The sequence below is a fragment of the Pteropus medius genome, unplaced genomic scaffold (genome assembly GCF_902729225.1).
Source record: "Pteropus medius unplaced genomic scaffold, Ma_sr-lr_union100, whole genome shotgun sequence".
In the NCBI taxonomy this organism is placed as follows: Eukaryota; Metazoa; Chordata; class Mammalia; order Chiroptera; family Pteropodidae; genus Pteropus; species Pteropus medius.
In genome coordinates, this window is record NW_024351730.1 from 9,700,226 (window position 1) to 9,710,943 (window position 10,718).

The 10,718-nt window shown below is 37.0% G+C and overlaps 1 pseudogene; it reads left to right on the top strand.

The window, feature by feature from the left end:
• Nucleotides 1–3,848: 3,848 nt before the first annotated feature.
• LOC120588369 (succinate dehydrogenase [ubiquinone] cytochrome b small subunit, mitochondrial-like) lies at nucleotides 3,849–4,326 on the top strand (annotated as a pseudogene).
• Nucleotides 4,327–10,718: the final 6,392 nt, after the last annotated feature.

Here is a 10,718-nt window from a genome sequence, read left to right on the forward strand (position 1 = left end):
AAAAGGTTGGCCAAGAGAGAATGGTCCTTCTATATTGTTCTGGAAATACTCCAGTACATAAGCTTTACCTTTAGTGTATCTCTGTAGTCCAAGATCAAGAATTATGGGTCAGTTTTACAAAATATACTCAATGCCCTTGGTCCTAACCAACAATGATCAAGGATCCACAAAGTTTAAGACTCTGGCTTGGATCAGCTGGATGGCAAATTATAAGAACCACTAAAACTCATCTCAGGAAATCTGGAAGACTACTTTTTCCACTGAGGCCATAACCACGCTATGACCACAAATGTTTAGGTGAATAGAACCCTATTTTTATCAGACATTGGAACACCCCAGTAAAATGGCTACACCATTTACAAAAGAGTAAAAGAATTCACACGATTCCTCAGGCCAGGGACTACTGATGGGATATGAAGTTCATCATGAGCAACTACAGTGGGTAAATAAAACAGGAATTTGAGATCACAAACCTCAAAGAGACAAATGAGCTAGATGAAACCTTAATGGGCAGGAAAAGAAACAGAAGCAACAGCAATCTCCATCCACGGTGCTCAGACAAGTGTGTCAGACAAGATTGAATTAGCAGAAGATTTAACTGCAGTTTCCAAAAGCTGCATAAAAATGAGTAGGGGACCCATCTGTTTTGCTAAAGAATGGTTTTCTGAAACTTTATCAAAGTGAAAAAGCCCATCGGATACATACCTGAAATGAAACTAGGAACAACGTTCTTTAAAATGAGGGTCATTTTCTTGGACTGCAATGAAGGGTGCTGAAACCTTTGCCAGAAGGTGGGGAAAAAATGTCTCTGGGTGAGATTCAGACTATTAAAGTATAAAACTACTAATCAATTAAAATAAAGAAAGAAGGAAAACCAGCCATGTCAAGTATTTTTATAATGCCTCATTTAATCTTCTAAACTATATGAGGTTACAAAAAAAGGAAACTGAAGCTCAGAGAAGCAAAGTAGTGAGTAAGTTTCTACCCAGAATTTAAATTTAGAATGGAAAGTTTCTAGAGTCCCTCTTCTTTCCCCAACATACTACCTCCATTTAGGACAATGGTCTCCATGCGGATTAAAGAGGAAAAGGACCAAGATAATGCTTTGAAGAGGTAAGTATGAGTGAGGCCTTTGTCTTATCTGTGGCTTCTTTAAGATGTAAAATATATGTAACATTAAAGTTACCACTCTATTGACAATGCAAAGTCCTAAGTTTGACATTTAAGTACCTTTGTGATATTCCACCCTACTCATTTTTCCACTAAAACCGAATCACTGGCTCATTTACACTCTCTTAAAACTACTGACTTCAAAACAGCATGGGGAGAGAATACACACTGGGGCTTGGGATGTAGATAGTGAATAATAGAGTTATGTTTTCACCAAGTAAGAAAGCTAGATCATGTGTATGTGATTGTCAAAAAAGAAACAAAGAATGGTTTGCTATTTGAATTGAGCAAAAATGTGGGAGATAGAGAATACAAACTTCAACAACTCTCTTGATCATATCCATTCTCCTGTGTTCCATGTTCCAGCTAATGAAAGAGTAATCAAAGCAAACAGCTTTGGAATGAAAATAGCTTCATTAGGAATGTACAGACTGAATGTAATTTGTGTAAGAGGCATTATTGAATGAATGCCAATAGAGGTCTGAAACAAGATTGATGGTTTGATAAAAAAATCAATACACACTCAGAAAAAGATGAAAATGATTAACACTGAAAGATAAAAACAGCCTACCACAGAATCTGGAGAAAATTTCTACTAACCGTAAGGTGAATGGGAGTATATTGAGAAAACAAGGTGATAGTCTGTCAGTGCTTTTCCTCGTGAAACAGGGCAGTCCTAGCAACCCAAGAGGATGCAGAAATACACATAGATTTATTTCTCTTGCTCAGAGACACAGATTCCATCTAAGCAGAACTTGATATGTGGGTGGCTATCTTTTGAGACAGAGACAGAAGTGTTCCTCATCTCACCCAACTCCAAGTTCCTAATCTATTTGGAAATTATTAACCTTCCTAAAACAACATGTGTGTGTGTGTGTGTGTGTGTGTGTGTGTGTGTGTGTGTGTGTGTGTGTAGTAAATGCATCCTTATGAGGTCTGTTCATTATAAATAGAGTAATATGTAGAGTGATAAAGGTGTGAGTGGAAAACAAGAGTCCAAGCAAAAATTATGGCCCTTTTAATAGTAACAAGAAGAGTAAGGAAGGAAAACACTTTTACAGCATTTTATATGCTAGTCTAAAATCCAAGTGATTTATTAATTAGTATTTAGAACAACCCTGTATTAGTTAGAATAACATAAGCTATGTTGTGGTAAAGATAAAATAAATAACTCCAAAATTTTCATAATTAACACAAGTTTATTTCTTGCTCATGAAAAGTTCGATTTAGGTGAGCAGAGGCTATCCTCCACTTGGTAACTCAGGAATTCAGGATCCTACATCTTACGATGCTACCCTAAGGTACTGGGGTAGAGAAGGAGAGAGATGTGAAAAGCAAACCAGCTCTTAACTGCTTTAGCCTTGTGATGACACATAGCACTTTCACTCCCAATACATTGGCCAGAACTAGTCACATGGCCCAGGTCACAGCAAGAAAGGCTGGGAAACGTCAAGGAGCTCATGGATATCCCAGATAGTATGATCAAGGATCCACAGAGTGGATCCTAATTGTCCCTTTCACATCCTCACATCCCTCATGAGGAAAGCAATAGCATAATCCCCATGATTTTTACAGATGATGTGACACTGGCACAAAGATAAAATAATTTACCCAAATTCACGGTTAGTAAGTGGTAGATCTAATATTTTCATCTGGTTCCAGCATTTGTGCTTCTGGAAATTATACTATCTTATCTTTTAAAAGTAGTAGTAGAAATATCAATGATTTCATTAGTGATTTCTACCAGAGAAACAAACTGTGTGTGGAGATGGTAAATCCTCTCTTGGAGCCCTAGAGCCAGGTTACATGAGCACAAGCTGGACACTGGGAATTAGGCAGGAAAATGTGTAGTCACATTTCTGTAGACTTGAGAAGGGACTCAACCAGTGCTCAGCAAGGACAATCAAGGGAAATTCCTGCATCCTGCTTATAGGCAAACATCTAGTCTAGATATATCTCTCTTGCTGAGGATAAATAGCATGAAAACAAAATCAACTCAAGACATTTGGGAAAAGTCCTGAAACCAAGTTAAAGGGAATAAGATATAGAAGATATGGAGTCTACTCTCAAGAGCAGGGGTGGGCAAACTTTTTTGTCATGATCCAGATGATATATACTGTAGGCTTTACAGACCATACTGCTTCTGCCACAACTACCTAACTCTGCAGAAAGGCACGAAAGCAGCCATAGACAATACACAAATGAAAGGGAGTAGCTGTGCCCCAATAAAATTCTATTTACAAAAATAAACTGTGGACCAGATTTGACCCATGGGCTATAATTTGCCAATCCCCACTCTAAAGAAAAGAAAATTAGGAAATATAAATGATCAATAAACATTTGAAAAATATTTAATTTGGTAGCAATCCAAGAAATACAAATCTTAAGAGTGATGTGATTATTTATTGACAAACTGTTAAATACTTTTAAGAATTTATTGTTAGAAGAAGTTCAATGGAATGATTTTATATTTCTGATAAGAAAGTGAATAACTTGAATATAATTTAGCTTGAAATTAATTTGCTGTAGAAAATTACATATATAAAATATATACATGCATATTATGTTAAGTGAAATAAGTTAGAAAAATACAAATACTGTATAATATCACTTATATGTAGAATTAAAAAAGCCAAACTTATAGGGTTGCTGAATGACCTCAATCCTTCAGGAGAGAGATGGCATGTATCTGAAGGCTGACTGTTCTCTTCAGTATCCAAGGAAGCCAAGATCACTTTCTCTGAACCCCAGTGGTCAGACCTGCTCACATCTCAACATTTCTCCAGGACCGACCTGCCCCAGGATGGTGTGGAACACAGCACATTAACCTGTCAAACAAGGCTGCATCTCTGTTTCCAAGGCTGCATCTCTCCACTGGACTGCTGAGAAGGTTGTCAGTGTTTTGTTCCTGGGCCTACTTCCAGCTGCTTATATGAATCCTTCCACTGTGCTCGACTACTCCCTGGCCACAGTCCTCACTCTCCGTAGTCACTGGGGCCTTGGACCAGTTGTGATTATGTTTGAGAGGATGTGTTGCAGAAAGCTGCCAAGGCAGGCATTTTGGCACTCTCAGCTTCCAACTTTGGTGGGTTTTGTTATTTCAACTATCATGATGTGGGCATCTGCAAAGCTGCTGCCATGCTGTGGAAGCTCTGACTTCTTTTACTTCATCCCTCGAGAATTGACTATACACCTCTTTGCCCTTGTCAGGCCATTCAACTCACAATAAGCAGGAAATAACTAAAGCCATTGGTGAGATAAACCTCTTCTCCTAATCACCTGGCTATTTTTAGAATTTAAACTTTGAGAAAAAGGTTCGAGTGGAATTGTATCCAAGAAATTGTGAGACTGAGTTCCATATTCTGGTGACTTAATGGGGCTGTCTCCCAGCTTCTCACAAGGCTCACAGTACAACTAAACAGTACATGTGAACTTTTGCATTTTAAATACCAAACTCTTAAATTCATCTTTATTAATATCAATACCTGCTCAAATTTCTTTATTTGTCCTGGGAATGATAGAGAAAGAGAAAGACTGTTGATTCACAAGTAAAGACTACAGAATCTTAGGCAGTGCTTAATGTCTGAAAACTTCCCCCTCTGTTCAGTTATACCAGTTACTGATAGTTTTATGTTCTTAGGAAACTTTTAAAATGAGGAAATACTGATATTTCCCATTACTAATATCTAAATCCTGGGAAAAGGGGCATGAAAAACTTCTGAATATAGAGATGTTCCATGTAAGGCAGAAGACCCCTAGTAGATATATCAAAATATTACAGATTTTAAACTGAGACTTAATCCTCAAATGTGTTCATTTTACTTATTCTGAAATAGTCTGTCCACAAATATTAAACTTTAAGCAATAAATTGTCATTTTCCCATGGTGGGAACCTAATTTAAAAATGTATTCTATGAAAATAAAATTTAAAAAGATAAAATTCTGTAAAATAAAAATGTATTTTACTCTTTTATGTAAAAAAAAAAGCCCAACTCATAGAAACGGAAACTAGAATGGTAGTTACCAGGTGCTGCGGGCAGGGTGAAGGAAATTGGGAGATGTTGGTCAAAGAATATAAACTTCCAGTTAAAGATAAATAAGTTTTGGGGATTGAATATGCAGTATAGTGACTATAGTTAACAATACTGTATTATAGACTTGAAAGTTGGTAAGAGAATAGAACTTAAATATTTTACCACAAAAAGAATGTAATAATGTGAAGTGACGAAGTTATTAACTAACCTAATTGTGGTAATTATTTAGTGATATATACTTATATCAAATCATCATAGATACACCTGAAACTTATACAATTTTATAAGTCAATTATATCTCAATTGAACTAAAAAATGTATAAAAATGTATATATATGTGTTTCAATTTTACAAATATGTATCTAAAACTGCATAAACTTTCATAATTAGGAAAATACAAAAGGAAACTTATGGGATTTGAGTCAGAACTGACTTGAATTATCTGCTACACACTAGCTAGAGATCTTGACCAAATTACTTTATACCTCTGACCCTCGATTTTCTCATTTAAAAAAAATGGATATAATCATATCTACTTCACATAATTTTTTCAGTATTAAATAAGTTCATGCATATATAAAGCATATATTTTTAGCATATATTAGGTTCTCAATAAATATTAGTTACACTTTGAGAAAGGGATACAAATTTGAAATTACACAGAAAAGGCTGAGAGACTGGAAAACTGGAGAACAATCATTCTAAAAGTTTTGAAAGTTGAAAAGAGGGACAACCAAAAGATTTTCTTTGCATGTGGTGTTGAAAGGCATGGTTAGGGAGAAGAGAAGAGGGGGAATGAGAGATGGAGAGAGAAGAGACAGGGAGAGGCGAGAGTGGGGTCAGTAGAGAGAAAGAGACAGAGAAAGACAAGGGAGAGAAGAGAGAGGGAGGGACGGAGGGGATGAGGAGAGAGAGAGATTGACTCTTGTTTCAGATATATCTATAAATAGTGGATTAAGTATGCTTTTCTTAGGATTCAGGTGACTGTAAAACAGGTTCAGTCAGGAGTTGAAAGAACTAGGATTCAGTGATAAAGTGCTATGGTTCTTTTTCTGAATAGAGGGGCTGAAAGAAAAACCTTTTTTTAGAGGGATGCCAGCAAAGAAGCCATCAGGGATTAGGGTCCAGGGCCAAAGTGGGGGCTCAAGAAAACATGAAGGCTCAGACAGTAAGTGTTTGTGCTTGATGAATGGGTACACCTTGCGTGGAAAATCATAGACTGCATGCCAGATCTTACCTTTGTGAGTTTGTTCCCTGAGTCTCACATTGCAGCAAAACTCCTTGACGAAGTATAGGGGATGCAGAAGAAACACTTAGGGAGGCAATGGAGGAGGAAGGGAGATGAGAAGAAAGGAAGAAAATATTTGGCTCTCACAGTGCAGAAGAATTCTCTGCATCCCTGTACAGGTCAACAAGCAATCTTCCTTATGGCAAAGCCTCTTACTAGACACCAGAGAGATACCAATAGCAGTTGGACAAGGAATTCCTCAAATATCCCTTGCTCTTCTTACATCCAAGGACAGAACAAAGAGTATCTTCACACCAAGAGCACTTTGCAAATGCTCCTTCTCTTGTTTCTTCCTAACATTCCTGCCACCACCCTACATCCCACTAAACACACAGGATCATATACACCTGTGTACACTCTTCTTCTCTTTTGGCGGACTCCTTAGTTACACCTTTATTTCTCAGCGCTGGCATCCTTTTCTCTGACCTCCCAGGAGAGTTAGCTGTGGCTTCCAGAACCCTCCCAGAAACTTATGTGGCACTCACTGCTCTGCAGTGGCACAGCCTGTATGCTTGTCTGTCTCACCCACTACACTGTGGTGAGCAATTTGAGGACAGAGATGCTGTTTCATGGCCTTTGTTGCCTAGGCTCCTAACACAGCATCTCTTATGGTCATTTTTCAGCATGTACCCTTCATCACCACAACCAACAGAGTTCTGTTTGGTGCTTTAGGACCCAACCTCTGAAACACAGCACAAAGTGATTTCATGAATCATGGAATGAGAACCAAAAAAAAAGCTGCAAACAGCAGAGATCTGGTACACAATGAGGAATGATGGACTCAGGATGTAACCACAGAAAGGATCATGGCTGCAAAACAATTCATAATTTCTACCTGTCTTATCTTCCAGTCCTCCCTTGGTTTCATATTTCCAGCAACATTGTGAAATGTTGTCCAAAGACTGGGCAAAAATGAGTATAGGAAATCAGTCTACAGATCTCCAATTTGACTTGTTCTCCATCTAATGTTGAACCTAATTCTGTAGTCTCTCTTCTTGGCCATAAGTCAGGAAACCATCCTTGGTAGAATGAGGCCATGACGCCCTTGTCAGTAAGGTAATCAGAACAACTACTATCTACTGAGCACTTACTCTGAGCCATGTCCCACGCCAGGTGCTTTATGTACATTATTTCACTTAGTCCTCACAAAGAACCTTTGAGATAAACATTATTGACAACATTATTGTCCCAATTTTGCAAGTAAAGAAACTAGTGGAGTTGGAAAAATTGCCCAAGGTCACATTTTTAAAAAGTGTTAGAGTCAGGATTTGAAACAAGTCTTTCCGTCCTGTCAAAATTGTAAGGCCAAGAATCATGGATATAGGGGACTCACTAGAGATCACGCAACAAAAACTTATTTAGGAAAGACCCTAATCTCAAATTATAAGTTCAACTATAATGGAAGGTGACTTATCTAAGAGACCAGGGGTTGAACTACTGATAAGTATACAGCTTTTAAGAGACTTAAGTTGTAGTGGTAGCAATCACAGACCTCAAAAATATGTTGGAAGTTGACCCCAATTAACACCACTGGCATACTCAGTTTAGCTCTACTATCATGTAACTGCTATAACATCCTTAAAGCACCAGGTTCTGTTTTTCAGGGTCATTGATGACAGTTTTGTTTTCAGAACAAACAGCTAAAGTAGGATAAGGATTCCCAGTGGATATTTAGTCTCTAGCAGTGTCTATGTCCCACATTTTAAGTTCTAGAAATAAACATAGTCCACTTGCCAAAAGGTCTGCCCATCATGTTGGTTCAGACAAAGGTAAACTCAATTAAGCATAACCAACAATGTGATGAAAGTTGCTGAGTAGAGGAAAATCCATGCCATTAAAAAGGCAGCAAGACAAATCTACTTTTCTAGGGGTTTAAGAGTACCTGGGGTAACTGGATTAACTCTGACATTTGTGCTTAGATTCAAACCTTTGGTGGAAGAAAAACTTATGGCTTAATTTTGCAAGACCCAGCATGGAACGAACCTTTGGGAGATGGAGCCTGAGAAAATTGGATTAGAGCTCTTGATATAAGGATTGGAGCAATCAAGAGCAAAGTGCAATTATAAGCAATTGTACCAGATGAGTCTTCTGTGAGATGTTTCAATTTCAGAAAAGATCACAAGCTGGATAACCAAACCACCACTAATCTGTTGCATCTAGCAAGTGAGCTGATCCTGGTCTGCAAGAGCTTTTGCTCCTGGTAACTGGAAAGAATAAATCCTTTTTATAGACAGTGGTTTTGAACTGCTATTTCCCTCTTTTTAGAAGAAAAGAACAGTCAGCTCCTGAAAGGTAAATTTCAAGAAGAGAGACTACTCCATCTTCACTCATTATTGATGTTTCTACCTTTATATCACCACCCATTTCAGTCAGCAACCACCTTACCTTTTTTTTTTTTTTAATCTCAAAGCTATACATGAGCTGGTCTCAAGGTGATGTTATTTCCAATATTCTCATTACTCTATCATTTAACTTGATGTACTATGTTATTATTGCTTATATGTCTTCCCACATGAGAATTTAAGCTCTTTGTCTTATTCATTTTTTTATGTAAATGTTTAGAACAGTGTCATACACATGGCAAGTTTTCAAGAAAGGCAATCTGAATGAATTCACAAATGGATGGATGGATGGATGGATGTATGGACATGGATGCATGGATGGATGGATGGATGGATGGATGGGTAGATGGGTAGATGGATGAGTAAATGGTTGACCCACGGGTCCTCTGAAGATACTCTAGGAAGATATATGTAGATGATTTTTCTTAACATTATAGGTCCTTCTGTGTCCTTCAGATGAATTACTTAATATCATTGAGGTTCAGTTTTCTTATTTATAAAATGAAAGCAACACTACTCATTTCATTAGGTTGTTGTGAGGCTCAAAATAAGTACTTCATGCTGGGTGCCTATCCATGAACCAGACACTGTTCATTCTGTCTTTTATTGGAAGAAGTTGGCCAGGATTGTACCGGGGCAGCAGCCATGCTATTATGTGGTAAAATGATAGCTCAGGTGTTTGAGTCTGATGCCTTCAGAAGATTTTTATCTGTGGGAGGGAACAGGGGGAAAGCTATAACAGTTCCTCAATTCACTTTACTTCACAAGAGAAATCTTATGGAGTATTTAAGAATAATGCCAAAACATTCACTTCTCACAATATTAAATAAAAAATGCCACAAGGAACCTCCCCTGCTCACAACACCTAAAAATGCTTAATAAAAAATATTAAAATGTTTATTTGAACTTTCAGGAAAATAATGGGAATCACAAAAGGCAAAAAAATATAATAAAGCACAAATCTTCAGAGGTAACCTCCCTGAAGCAACAGGTCCCTGCAGGCATTAACTTATCCATGGTGGCCTAGAGCCTTCATTTTAATGGGCATCAAGCAGGGGTCAGGATACAATGCCTAGGACCTGAACCAGGTGAAGACAGAATAGATCCCTAAACAGGCCAGGACCCAGAAGCTGACATCTTTAATGCAAGGCTAAACCAAAAGAAGAAAATTTATCTCATAAAGGAAAATAATAAACTTTATCTTAACCTTGACTCTTGATAGAGTCTACTTTAAAAATTCCTATTCGTGAGAGGTCCTCTGAGGGTTTAGAGCCAGTATCTAGAATTCATTCTACTCATATGATCCCAAAACATCTAACTTTATAATTTAATTTGAAGTGATTCATGATGAGTAGTGCCTTCCTAGATAAATATACCTTACACCAGGGACTCAAACAGTTTCATCAAATAATTATAAACTCACTAAAATATAAAAATTTTAAAACAGAAGAGGAAATAAGTCATTTGAATGAGAATAAGTAGAAATAGCAAACAAAAAGATTATAGCTACAAAATATTGGCTGATAATGGAATTATCAAATATGAAATATAAAATAAGTAGTTTTGATATACTTTTGATATAGTTAATTTTTTAAAAAAAAAGAATATCTGAAGTATAACAAGTTCACAGAATATATGATCAGGCGGATTTGAAAAAAAGAACCAATCAGAACTTCCAGGTGAAAAAAAAAAACATAATAAATGAAACTAAGATGGATACAGCATTAGATACAATGAAAGAGAGAACTAGTGAACTGGAAAAAAAGCTGAAGAGTTTTTGTTCTTTGTTTACTTTTTTTTTTCTTTAGCTGAGGCAACCCTTGGTTGACCTCACAGATTGCAAGAACTTTGTTAGCTTACAATCTTTTATTTTTTAATTTTTTA